Source organism: Myotis yumanensis, unplaced genomic scaffold, assembly GCF_028538775.1.
Source record: "Myotis yumanensis isolate MYYU_CA2020_CCGP unplaced genomic scaffold, mMyoYum1.0.hap1 SCAF_5, whole genome shotgun sequence".
Lineage (NCBI taxonomy): Eukaryota > Metazoa > Chordata > Mammalia > Chiroptera > Vespertilionidae > Myotis > Myotis yumanensis.
The window spans coordinates 101948180-101961411 of record NW_027223756.1 but is presented as its reverse complement, the minus strand read 5'-3'; positions in this window follow the sequence as shown (position 1 = coordinate 101961411).

The following is a 13232-nucleotide window of genomic DNA, read 5'->3' as shown; positions in this document are numbered from 1 at the left end:
TTGGCTGGCCCTGTCCTTATGACACTTGCCTTTAGAAGCAATAAACAGATATGTCAACAGAGGTCATTTCCGGGAGGAACAGCACGGGGATGTGGAGGAAATGGAGCAGGGGCTGGGCGGGCGCGCGGGCTGCGGGGTCTGGGAGGAGGCAGCCTTTCTGAGGAGGGAGGTGAGCAGAGACAGGAATGATGAAAGGGAGCATTGAAGGAACGCATTCCAGCAGAGGGACCTGCAAGAGCAAAGGCCCTGGGGCAGGTATGAGCTTGCTCTGGGAAGGTCACTGCAGCTGGAGTGCCATGAGGCACCTGGAGGAAGATGCCGGAAGGTTCTGGAGTGCTCCTCAAATTCTCTCCAGTGAAGGGACCCCCCCCCCCCCCCCGGCCCCAGTCCATGAAGTGCCATGAACATGAATTTCTAGGAGCATAAAAATGAAGGAGACATGCACAGTGCCAGAAAGCGAGGCGCACAGGCCCGGACAGCACGGTGAGGGTCCGCAGGAGCTCCCAGGGGCCGGGGCCGGGGCCGGAGCAGCGGAGCAACAGTGTCGAGAGAGTGTGGCTATCACCCCAAGAATAAAAGAACTACCCATGAGTCCCGGTGGCTGCAAACACACGATCAAATACATCACAGATGAAGGACAGGAGGCAAACCTGAAGGGCAGGGAATTCCAAATATTTTGTGTAAACACTCCACCCTCGAGGAGGGCTGGAACTTCATTTAGTGATTTCCTTCCAAGAGGTTGTTTGAAAAGAGGGGGAAAGAGTAACTTTTCCGTGAGAAACCTGACAAAAACGCTGTGTCACCTGGTAGGTGATGAAGGTCATCAGCAACAGTCATAATTAGGTTGATAATATATACTCTTTTTAAAAATATTTTCTTATTGATTTCAGAGAGGGAGAGAGAGATAGAAACATCAATGATGGGAGAGAATCACTGATCGGCTGCCTCCTGCACGCCCCCCAGCAACTCGGCCATGTGCCCTGACTGGGAATGGAACTGTGACCTCCTAGTTCATAGGTCAACGCTCCAACCACTGAGCAACACCGCCGGGCGGTAAATATACTCTGATGTGTGATGGAAGTGGACTTTGCCTCGTTGAACTTCTCCCCCCAAACCCATAACCCTCATCGAAGCGCGAGGGAACGATCAGAACATCCGCTCAGGGAGGCCTCCTCCGTCGTACCTGACAATATGCCTCCCAACTGCCGAGGCCATCACAGACCAGGAAGCTCAGAAGCTGCCAGCCAGGAGGCTCAGAGAGAGGACACCTGAAGGTCACGTGGACTCCTGAGCCAGAAAAAGACTGGGGGAGACTGGAGAAATCGGAATAAAGCACAGGGCTAGTTAATAGTAATGTACCCATATTGGTTCATATATTGTAGCAAATGTCTCGTATTAGCATAAGATGTTACAAGTAGGGGGAACTCCTGTGTGTGTGTGTGTGTGTGTGTGTGTGTGTGTTTGGGGAGGGAGTATATGGAAACTGCCTGTAAATTAAAACTGTTCTAAAATCTATGAATAAACAAGAATTTTTTAAAATGTAAAGCATGAGCCCAACAGTCATAAAATGACTGTATTGAGATACTATAAAGTTTCTTGCCCTGGCTGGTGTCGCTCAATGGATAGACCAGGGGTCCTCAAACTTTTTAAACAGGGGGCCAGTTCACTGTCCCTCAGACCGTTGGAGGGCCAGACTATAGTTTTTTAAAAAAACTATGAACAAATTCCTATGCACACTGCACATATCTTATTTTGAAGTAAAAAAACAAAATGGGAACAAATACAATATTTGTATTGGCATGTGGCCCGCGGGCCGTAGTTTGAGGACCCCTGGGATAGAGCATCGGCTGCAGAGCGAAGGGTCCCGGGTTCGATTCCAGTCAAGGGCATGTACCTCGGTTGCAGACTCTTCCCTGGCCTGGCCCCTGGTCAGAGCCCCTGCAGGAGGCAACCAGTTGATGTGTTTCTCTCCCATCCATGTTTCTCTCTGTCTTTCCCTCTCTCTTCCACTCTCTCTAACTCAGTGGTTCTCAACCTTCCTCATGCCGCGACCCTTTCACACAGTTCCTCATGTTGTGGTGACCCCCAACCATAAAATTATTTTTGTTGCTACTTCATAACTGTAATTTTGTTACTATTATGAATCATAATGTAAATATCTGATATGCAGGATGTATTTTCATTGTTACAAATTGAACATAATTAAAGCATAGTGATTAATCACAAAAACAATATGTAATTATAGATGTGTTTTCTGATGGTCTTAGACAACCTCTGTGAAAGCGTCGTTGGACCCCCAAAGGGGTCGCGACCCACAGGTTGAGAACCGCTGCTCTAAAAGATCAATGGAAAAATATCCTCGGGTGAAGATTAACAACAACAAAAAAAGACACTATAGTTTCTCAACACTTACTGTTTCCTGTCTCATAGGACAGGTAATCCGTGGGCCGGGACCCACCTGTGTGTGGATCCCACGGGTGGTTCTAGAACGGGCTTCTCCCTCTCAGCTCTCCTGACATCAGGGCAGGTCATTCTTTGTTGCGGGGGCTGCTGTGCCTGGTAGGGGCTGAGCGGCATCGCTGACCTCCGTCCACTAGATGCCAGTAGCACTCCCCTTCCACTGTGACAAACACAATGTGTCCGGGCATGGCCGGCTGTCCCGGCATCGCCAGCTGTCCTGGCATCGCCGGCTGTCCCGGCATCGCCGGCTATCCTGGCATCGCCAGCTGTCCTGGCATCGCCGGCTATCCTGGCATCGCCGGCTTCCCTGGCATCACTGGCTGTCCCGGCATCGCCAGCTGTCCTGGAATCACTGGCTGTCCTGGCATCGCTGGCTTCCCTGGCAGGCTGGATCACTCCCCTGCTGGAAACCATGGCACGTGCAGGGGACAAATTCAAAGCTGTGGAGTCGTCTGGAAAGAGCCATGCACATCTGTGAGCTTCGGGCTGCCGTCAGGGGCCTGGTATTTCCAAGACAACCCACCTGGTGCCCGGCGCTGAGCGCCCGCAGGAGGCCATCCCGGGCAGGGCTCTGGGGGTGGAGAGAACACAGAATCCGGACGGCGACTGGGAAAGAGAATTGACCGGACTCGCTGATTGTCTGGGCAGGAGGCAAGGGCAGGGAGGGGCATGGGGAAGATGCCAGGTCGTCACCTTTCACCCCTGGGTAAGTGGTGGTTCCTGTGCTGAGGTGGAACAGGTGGGTGAGGGAGGGAGGAGGATACGTTTCACCTTGAACAGGTTGAGTTTCAGGTCCCAGAGGGACCAGGAGGAGAGCAGTTCACAGCCTTTCACATGTTGTGATGAGAGATGCCTGTGGCACCCACCGATGGACAGCACCCCAAGGGCAGCCGGCCCTCCCCTCCCACCCAGCCACCCAGAGCCTCCAGCAGGTGGATGGATACATGGGCCGTGCACATAGACAATGGGGTAGTGTTCGGCTCTAAAAGGAAGTGCGCCGTCAGCCACAGAAAGGCCGGCGGAAGCGGAATGTGTGTGACTGAGTGAAAGAAGCCGGTTTGCACGGCTACAAACCGTGACTCCAACGCTGTAGCATCGGAAAAGGTGAAACTGAGGAGACAGCAAGAGGATCCGTGGCTGCCAGGGCCTGGGGGGGGGGATGGGGGGGTGGGGGGGTGGGGGGGGATGAATAGGTTGGGCACAGAGGACTTCTATTTTTACTTTTAAAATATGTTTGTATTGATCTTTAGAGAGAGAGGAAGGGAGAGGGATAGAGCGATAGAAACATTGACGAGAGAGAAACATCATTCATCGGCTGCCTCCTGCACGCCCCCTACTGGGGATCGAGCCACAACCCAGGCATGTGCCCTGACTGGGAAGGGCACATCTTGGTTCCTGGGCCTGTGCTCAACCCCTGAGCACAGCAGCTGGGCCACACAGAGGCCTCTGGCGCCGGGAAAACCCTCTGCCGATACTGCGATGCTGAGCACATGTCATGATGCATTTGTCCAAACCACAGAATGTGCAGACCAGGAGGGACCCTCGTGTCCACTCTGGGCCCAGGTGACGATAATGCGTCAGTGTAGCTCATGTTATTGACACATGCACTGTCTGGGAGGCCATGCCTGTGTGTGGGCAGGAGCTTATGGGGATCTCTGTATTTTCTGCTTATTTTTGTTGTGAATCTAAAACTGCTCTAAATACACACGCACTCACGCATGCACGTGCTCTGCACTGATGTCAGCCAAGGGAGAAATTTTCTCAAGTCGCCTCTCTCCTTTGCGTGTCCTTGATGGGAAGACATGTTCTGTCCACTTCATCCCTTTCTTCCCTGTCCTCCCTCTGGTGGAAGGTCTTTGGACAGACACAAGTGAGGCAGTGACTTCACAAGAATAAAAAATGAAGACAGGCCTGGCCAGCGGCTCAGTGGTTGAGCATTGACCTTTGAACCAGGTCCCGGTCAGATTCCCGGTCAGGGCACATGTCCTGGTTGTGGGCTTGATCCCCGGTGTGGGGCGTGCAGGAGGCAGCCGATCAATGATTCTCTCTCATCATTGATGCTTCTAGCGCTCCCTTCCTCTCCCTTCCTCTCTGAAATCAATAAAAACAAAACAGAAACGAAGACCGCCCTGGCCCGTGTGGTTCAGTTGGTTGAACACTGTCCTGCACACTGAAAGGTCCCTGGTTTGACTCCTGGTTGGGACACATGCCCAGGTTGCAGGCGCGATCCTCAGTCAGGGTACATGCAGGAGGCAGCCGATCGATGCTTCTCTCCCTCCCTCTTCCCTCTCCCTTCCTCTCTTTCTAAAATCAATAAAAACATATTTAAAAATGAAAAAACAAACCGACGAAGACCCAAGTGGTTGTGGGGGAAGGAGGGTGGAGAAAGCAGTGTAGAGAGAAGGGGGTTCTGGCTGCTCCTGTGATGGTGGTGAAGCCAGTGGGGACTCGACACAGAAGAAGGTTCCTGAATCGTCCTCTGAACGCATGGCTGTGCCCGTGGCCCTTGTCAACCCTGAGGCTACAGGGGCGGGTGCGAGGGGACATAAAAGCACGTACAGGCTGTGGGGCCTCGCGATGTTTTGGTTCTGGAGCCCTGGGCTGTGCAGATCTGAAGTTGGAGCTCGGGGTCAGGGCTGCAGATGGCCCCGGAGTCAGGGAACTGAGGCCCTTGGACAAGGAGGACAGAGCCCTGGGGAGGCTTCTGCAGAGTGGCCTGATCTCCAGGGCTCAGGACTGGCCTGGAGGGTTTGTAAGACACTAAACAAACACTCAGAGAAGATACAGGGACATAGTGTTCAATAGCGACCTTGACGAAGGCAGTTTCAACAGCATGTGTCTGGGGAGGCATGAAGAAACGGGGCAGATTAGGAAGCAGAGGGAGCGGAAACATCGCCTCCTGGTTAAACCTCCCCTCTGAGGCCTCCTGCCTCCCCGCCTCCCTCCACGCTCTCCTCCTGCTGCTCCTGATCCCCCCCCCCCCCGCCCCCCCACTCCCCCCCCCCCGCCCCCCTACTCCCCCCGCCCAGGCTGCTCCTGAGCTCCCGCCCCCTGCCCCGCCCCCCCACTCCTCCCCCCCCCCCGCCCCCCCCCCCCCCCCCCCCCCCCCCCCCCGCCTGCCCAGGCCGATCTTCCCACCTCCGGGGGCAGCCCTTCGTGCTCCTTTTCTACTTCTTACTGTGCCTCACAACTCAGTCCCTGCTGGGGAGCCGGGATGGTCAGATGAAAGGGACAGAGCACACTAGTTAGTCCAGACCTTGACCCAGAGCTCACACAAGCCCCTTCGGTCTCCTCTTGTCCAGCCCATCCTTGATTCTTCCCGTGAAGAGGGAGTGCACGACTGAGAGAAGCAGCCCTTTCTAGACCGACGGACACACTGGTTCTTTCAGCAGAATCGTGCTTATCGTAGGTGCTCAAGTCATGTTGGTGGAATCTGTTTCACTGCCACCCTCCTCATTTCTCAGCTTTCCTATGCGAGTGTGTGTCCTAGACATGAAGGTAGTGGCCGGGGTGTAGCAATGTAAGGTTTCATTTGGAACACATTGGTTAACAGAGCATCTACTATGCGCTAGGGGTTAGGGATACCACCTGGACAAAGACAGTCTCTGAACGCTCGTGCCCTGCTGGCGGGAATGCAGCCTGGTGCAGCCACTGTGGAGGACAGTATGGAGTTTCCTCAGAAAGTTAAAAATGGAACTCCCATTTGACCCAGTGATCCCACTTCTAGGAAAATATCCCAAGAAACCAGAAACACCAATCAGAAAGGATATATGCATCCCTATGTTCATAGCAGCACAATTCACCATAGCTAAGATTTGGAAACAGCCTAAGTGCCCATCAGCAGATGAGTGGATTAAAAAACTTTGGCACATCTACACAATGGAATACTACGCTACTGTAAAAAGGAAGGAACTCCTACCATTTTCAACAGCATGGATGGAACTGGAGAGCATTATGCTAAGTGAAATAAGCCAGTCGGAGAAAGATAAATATCACACGATCTCACTCATATGTGGGATATAATGATCAACATAAACTGATGAACAAGAATAGATCCAGAGACAAATGGCAGGGGAAGGGGGTAGAGAGCAACCAAAGGACTTGTATGCATGCATATCAGCATAACCAATGGACACAGACACTGGGGCGGTGGGGGCTTGCCCGGGGTGGGAATGGGTGGTGGGGGGGGTGTCAATCGGGGAAAAAGGAGACACATGTAAAACTTTAGACAATTAAAAAGACAGAGTCTCCATCCTCATAGAGCTTCTGTTCTAGTGGGGAGACAGCCATTGAACAGCTAAAGACACAATTATTTAATTGCAGTTGTGGTGAGTGCACTGGGAGGAGCAGGTGTAGGGTGGAGTACAGACAGGTAAACCATACAACAATGCAATCTTTTTAAAAATTATTTTTATTAATTTCAGAGAAGAAGGGAGAGGGAGAGAGAGATAGAAACATAAATGATGATAGAGAACCATTGACTGGCTGCCTCCTGCATGACCCCTATTGGAGATCGAGCCCGCAACCTGGGCATATGCCCTTGGCCGGAATTGAGCCCGGGACCCTTCAGTCCGCAGGCCGATGCTCTATCCACTGAGCCAAACCGGTTAGGGCAGTTGCTCTTCTTTTTTTAAATTCTCACCCAAGGCTGTTTTTTCCATTGATCTTTTAAAGAGAAAGTGGAAGTGAGAGAGGAGGGGGGGGAGGACAGAGAGAGAGAGAGTCATCTCTGACAACCTACAACTGAGGTACATGCCCTTGACTGGGAATTGAACCTGCGAACCTGAGACCCTTTTGTCCAGGGGCTGATGCTCTAACCACTGAGCCAAGTTAGCCACTGAGCAATCAGCTGCTCTTGATAAAGGTGTCAAAGTAACTCAATGAGAAAAGGTTAGTATTTTTATTTTTTATTTTTGTTAATCCTCACCTGAGGATATGTTTAGAGAGAGGGAGAGAGGGAGAGAGAGAGAGAGAGAGAGAGAGAGAGAGAGAGAGAGAAACATTGATGTGAGAGAAACATCTTCCCTTAAGGCCCATCCAGGGGTCAAACCAGCAACCTTTTGGTGTACAGAATGATGTTCTAACTGAGTCACCTAGCTAGGGCAAAAAAAGGACAGTTTTTTGTTTATTTGTTAGTTTGTTTGTTTTACAAATAGTGTAAAAACAATTATGTATCTACATGCAAAAAAAAGAACTTTGACCTTACCTTACACCATGTATAAAAAAATAACTCAAAATAGATCATAGACATAAACCTAGAAAACGTGTAGATGAGAACATAAGAGAAAATCTCCATGTTGTAGGTTTAGCTAATATTTCTTATGTAGGACACAAAAAAAATAGATAATTCAAAATGACAAATTGAATTTAATCAAAATATAAAACCTTTGGCCTTTCAATTTTACTGTTAGGAAAATGAAAATACAAGCCAGAGATTGGAAAATTTTTCTCAAAGTACATATATGATAAAAGACTTGTATCCAGAATATATTAAAAAATCTTATAAATCAACAATGACAAACAACCCATTTCCCCTATGGGTAAAAGATTTAAATAAGCACTTTACCAAACAAATTATATAAATGGCAAACAAGTATATGGGGAAAAAATTCAGCATAATTAGTCATCAGAGAAATTCAAATTAAAACTACAAGACACCACTACAGGCCCACTAGAACAGGGGAAGAAAAGATAAAATAGGACAATACCAAAAGCTGGCAAGTATGTGGAGCAATTACTCACTCATACATTGCTGTTGGGAATGTGCAATGGTGTGGCCGCTTTTGAAAAAAGTTTGGCAGCTTCTTACAGAGTTAAACATACACTTATCATCGTACACAACAATTTCACTTTCCCACAGGAATGTAAGGGCAGGCACTATTTTTTTTTTTAAATTTCTCATCATTTGAATCATACCACAGATTCCAACATGGTAGTTGCACTTAATTGGTGCAAACATGCCGAAACCGGTTTGGCTCAGTGGATAGAGCGTCGGCCTGTGGACTGAAGGGTCCCGGGTTCGATTCCGGTCAAGAGCATGTACCTGGGTTGCGGGCACATCCCCACTGGGAGATGTGCAGGAGGCAGCTGATCGATGTTTCTAACTCTCTATCTCTCTCCCTTCCTCTCTGTAAAAAATCAATAAAATATATTAAAAAAAAAAATTGGTGCAAACATGTGTTGAATGAATCAGGAGAGCCTAATTAAGCTCCAGTTTTATACACTTACTGGTCCACAGACCCTCTCTCTAAAATCAATAAAACATATCCTCAGGTGAAGATTAAATAATAATAATAATAATAATAATAATAATAAACATTATCTGTAGTGTCCAGTTGTTTCTACAAGTGCTAGCCAATGCAATAAGGCAGGAATCAGAAATTATATACTATTATTGGGGAACAGAGATGATTCATCATTGACATGATTGTCTACTTAGAAAACCAACTAAAAATTATTAGAACTAGTAAGTGCAGTCAGCTACAAAATAAAAATAGAACATTCAATAGTTTTTCTAAATGCCAGTGATAATTGATTAGTTTATATAGGCTCATTCACAATAGTAAGAAAAATTAATATAAAATTAAGAAATGGGTAGGACATGATATCATGAGAGACATAAATGAAGGCTTCAATTCAATAGAGAACTAAAGCCATTACTGGATGGGTGACTTTATATTATAAGATTGTTGCTATTCTATGAATTGATTTGTAGGTTTAAAATAGTCTCAAATAAAAATTCCATGGGCTTGGGAGAAGCTATTTGGGGAAAGCGCTGGAAGATTGACCTAGAATATTGGAAGGATAAAAAGATAAGAACATCACAATAAATTTTTGGAAAAGAAGAATGACACCACCATAAAATGACAATAATATAAATAGTGTGGTACTATTAAAAATCAAAAGAACAGATGTTACCAAACTAAAGGGGTTCATTTGCTTGAGTGCATCAAAGCCCAATAAAACTCAAACAAGAGTTTGCAGCAAAAACCCTGGCCAGTTCCTCAGTGGTTAGAGGTCAACCCTGGGACCAAAGGGTCCTGGGTTTGATTCCCGGTCAGGGGCACACACCTCAGTTGCAGGTTCAGTCCCCGGCCCTGGTTGGGGCACATGCCGGAGGCAACTAATTGATGTGTCTCTCTCACATCGATGTTTCTCTCTCTCTTTCTCTCTCTCTCTCTCTCTCTCTCTCCCTCCCTCCCTTCCACTCTCTCTAGAAATCAATGGGAAAATATCCTCGGGTGAAGATTAAAAAAAAATTAAGAGTTTGCAGTAAAAAGGTAAAGGTTTATTTAAGGAAATGGCACTAAGCCCCAATACACAAGTGAGCTAGTGCCCTAAGACCCTCCTTGGTGGCCTAAATAGGGACAGGTTATATACAGGAAAAATTATTCATTGTGGGACTATGGGAGTTGGGGTCATAGTCTCTACTGATTGGGTGGGGCCAGGGTAGGGAGTGATCATTGCATCAGGTCCTGGTGTCAGCCATGTTGTTGTTCTGTCTGGTTTCATGAGGGTGTGGTCAGTAGGCTCAGCTTTCAAGGGCCTGAGGCTGAAACACAACTGAGGTCAAGATGTCATCTTCAGTTTGACCAAAACTCTAGTCCCTTGATCAACAGACCTGAGGCTTTATTCTATGACAGTTTGACACTGATCAGACCCTGATGTCCTAAGGGCTTAATAATTAAGGAAATGGACATGCAGCAAGTCCTGGTGCCATTGGACTGGACAGAACCAGCTGGGATTAAGGGAAAAGCCATATTAAAGAAATGAAGTTCTTATGTGGTTACACAGATTCTAATATATATGTACTAGAGGACCGGTGCACGAAATTCGTGCAAGAGCAGGCCTTCCTTCCCCCGGCTGCTGGCACCGGCTTCATCTGGAAGGTTGTCTGGAAGGACACCTGGTCTAATTAGCATATTATGCTTTTATTATTATAGATTAGAATTCTCCTTACCTATAAATTCTTCTTACCTATAAAATGTAGCATTATTCATTTTAATAACATTTAATATTTCAGCCCTGGCTGGGTAGCTCAGTTGGTTTGAGTGTCTTCCCATGCACTGGAATTGTGGGTTACATCCCTGGTCAGGGCACATAAGGGGATCAACCAATGGGTGCATGGATGAGTGGAGCAATGAATCAATGTCCTTCTCTCTCAAAATCAATAAATAAAAGTACATTAAAATAATAACCTATAATAATAAAAGCATAATATGCTAATTAGACCAGACATCCTTCCAGATGACCTTCTGGACAAAGCTGGGGCTGTGAGGAAAGCCCAAGTCCCGGGTGCCAAGTCAGTGGCCAGAGGGAAGCCTGGGTCCCCAGTGCCAGAGGGAAGCCAGTGCCGGCAGCCGGGGGAAAGAAGGCTTACTCTTGCACGAATTTCGTGCTTTGGGCCTCTAGTCCTATATAATCAAAGGCTAATATGCAAATCAACTGAACTGTGGAACGACCGGTCACTATGATGCGCACTGACCACCAGGGGGCAGATGCTCAATGCAGAAGCTGTCCTCTGGTGGTCAGTGCGCTCCCACAGGGGGAGCGCTGCTCAGCCAGAAGCCAGGCTTATAGCTGGTGAGCACAGCGATGGTGGTGGGAGCCTCTTCCATCTCTGCGACAGCGCTAAGGACCCCTCAGGGGATGTCTGACTGTGCAGGGAGAGGGCCTAAGCTGGCAGGCTGACATCCACTGAGGGGTCCTGGACTGCGAGAGGGCACAGGCCAGGCTGAGGGACTTCCCCCCTCCCCCCAGTGCATGAATGCCATGCACCAGGCCTCTAATATCTAATATTTTATAATAAAGATATCATTTCAAATTTGTAGAGAAAGGATAGAATATTCAATAAATACGGCATGTACAACTGGTAGATCATTTGGGAAAATAGTTAATTCAAATCCTGCCACATATCATATAAAAAATAAATTCAAGATTAGTAAAAGAACCACGAGTAAAAGAAATGAAGCCATAAAATTAGTTGGTATAAAAATATTTGTAATATAAATCACAATGGGTTAAAATCTTTGATATACAGTGGATAACTAAAACAGAGATGAGCAAACCATGGCTCATAGACCAATGCCATCCACTACTAGTTTTTGGCTTTTGTTTGTTGGGGTACCAGACAATGCTCCAACCAACTGAGCCACAGCCAGGGCCAAGTCATGGACATCTTTTTTTTTTTGATCGGAGGATATTTTTCCATTGCATTTATTTATATTAAGTCTTTATTGTTGAAAGTATTACATATGTCTCCTGTTTTCCCTCATTGACCCCTTCTAGCTTGCCCCCAAACCCCAACCCAGGCCTTCACCACCCTATTGTCTGTGTCCATGGGTTATGCATATATGCATACAAGTTCTTTGGTTGATCTCTTCCCTCCCACCCACCAGCCCCTGCCTTCCCTCTGAGTTTCCACAGTCTGTTCCATGCTTCTATGTCTCTGGATCTATTTTGTTCATCAGTTTATTTTGTTCGTTAGATTCCACATCTGAGTGAGATCATGTGATACTTGTCTTTCTCTGACTGGCTTATTTTGCTGAGCATAATACTCTCCAGGTCCTTCTATGCTGTCTCAAGGGGTAAGAGATCCTTCTTTTTTACTGCTGCATAGTATTCCATAGTGTAAATGTACCATAGCTTTTTTTTATCCACTCACCTACTGATGGGCACTTGGGCTGTTTCCAGATCTTAGCTACTGTAAATTGTGCTGCTGTGAACATAGGGGTGCATACATTCTCTTTGACTGGTGCTTCGGGTTTCTTAGCATATATTCCTAGAAGTGGGATCACTGGGTCAAATGGCAGTTCCATATTTAATTTTTTGAGGAAACTCCATACTGTTTTCCATAGTGGCTGCATCAGTTTGAATTCCCACCAGCAGTGCACTAGAATATCCTTTTCTCCACATCCTCCCTAGCACCTGTCATTTGTTGATGGTAGCCATTCTGACAGATATGAGGTGATACCTCATTGTCATTTAAATTTGCATCTCTCTGATGATGAGTCACTTTGAGCATTTTTTCATGTGTCTCTTGGCCATCTGTATGTCCACTTTGGAGAAGTGTCTATTTAGGTCCTTTGCCCATTTTTTAAATTGGACTGTTTATCTTCCTTCTGTGAAGTTGTATGAGTTCCTTATATATTTTGGATATTTACCCTTATCTGATGTATCATTGCCAAATGTGTTCTCCCATACTGTGGGCTCCCTTTTCGTTTTGTTGATGGTTTCTTTTGCTGTGCAGAAGTTTTTATTTTGGTGTAGTCCCATTTGTTTATTTTCTCCTTAGTTTCCTTTGCCCTAGGACAGCGATGGTGAACCTTTTGAGCTCGGCGTGTCAGCATTTTGAAAAACCCTAACTTAACTCTGGTGCCGTGTCACATATAGAAATTTTTTGATATTTGCAACCATAGTAAAACAAAGACTTATATTTTTGATATTTACTTTATGTAGTTAAATGCCATTTAACAAAGAAAAATCAACCAAAAAAATGAGTTCGCGTGTCACCTCTGACACGTGTGTCATAGGTTCGCCATCACTGCCCTAGGAGATGTATCTGTAAACATATTGCTACAAGTAATGTCTGAGATTTTGCTGCCTATGGTTTCTTCTAGGATTTTTATAGTTTCACTACTTACATTTAAGTCTTCTATCCATTTTGAGTTTATTCCTGTGTATGGTATAAGTTGGTGGTCTAGTTTCATTTTTTGCATGTATATCTCCAATTTTCCCAACACCACTTATTGAAGAGACTGTCTTGAATCCTT